Source organism: Tupaia chinensis, unplaced genomic scaffold (assembly GCF_000334495.1).
Source record: "Tupaia chinensis unplaced genomic scaffold, TupChi_1.0 Scaffold000182_1, whole genome shotgun sequence".
Lineage (NCBI taxonomy): Eukaryota > Metazoa > Chordata > Mammalia > Scandentia > Tupaiidae > Tupaia > Tupaia belangeri.
In genome coordinates, this window is record NW_006159657.1 from 9279108 (window position 1) to 9280150 (window position 1043).

Consider the following 1043-nt stretch of genomic DNA (forward strand, 5'->3'; position numbering starts at 1 on the left):
AAAGAGGTATGAGACCCATAATGACACAGGTGACAAAGGGTGGTGGTGATCATGTAACTTGTCCCATCCTCTGCAGAACAGAAGTTTCTCAGTTGTGCAAATGCAGGATGGTGATGGTAATCCCTGTGACCACGACATCGAAGGCTGTGGTTGAAGGGCTAACAGAGACAAGCTGGTTTGGACGGATGTCTTGTGAGAAGCCAAATGGAGATGCTCACTAGCTAGCTGGATACAAGGGTCTGAGGCTGGGAGACGGTGCTAAAGCAGGAGATATGAATTTAGGAATATATGGATGGCAATTAAGCCTGAACAGAAAGAGCCTGAGACGAGACTTTAGGGAGCACTGATATTTAAATAGAGGAAGGGGTGCTTGCACAGGAGGTGGAGAAGGTGCAAACCTGGAGAGGGCGGAGTCAAGGAAGCTTAGAGCAGGGGAGAGTGGTCCAGGGAATTACCTAAGGACAAAGAGGCCACAGGGAAGCTGTGGATCAGTTTAATTCCCTTCTCTCCCCATCTCTGGATTTACACTGTAGCATCTTCCTCTTCAGCACAGAGAGCCTCCTTTTCGGCTCTGTGATCTCAAATGTATTCTACTCTTCCAAAGAGAAGAATGAGTTGAACTTTAAAACGCATCTCCTGCAAACGCTTTCTCCAAAAGCACTTTTAAATTCCGCGGTAGCCCCGTGGGGATCGAACTGAATATCCCACTTCACAGGCTTTGGAGACTTTAATTTGCTCAGGTCCCATAGTCACAAAAGAGACATTCGAGCACAGTCCGCAGGCCTTCAAAGGCTGTGCAGCAACACCCGACCCACCCTAGCGTCACTAGTAGGTCGCAAGGGAGCCAGAGGGTGATTTGGTCCCTCCAGGCCTCCACCGCGCGGAAGTTTCCGCGTAAACATAAAGCAAGGGACGACTCGGGGTCATCGGCCCGGCTCCAAGTCCGGAGAACTTCCTGGAGACGGCGGCCTCAGCCCAGAGCGGGTGCACACCGACTGGGGGTGCAGGTAGCCTGCTTTCTCCCCCTTTTCGCCGCCGTGCAA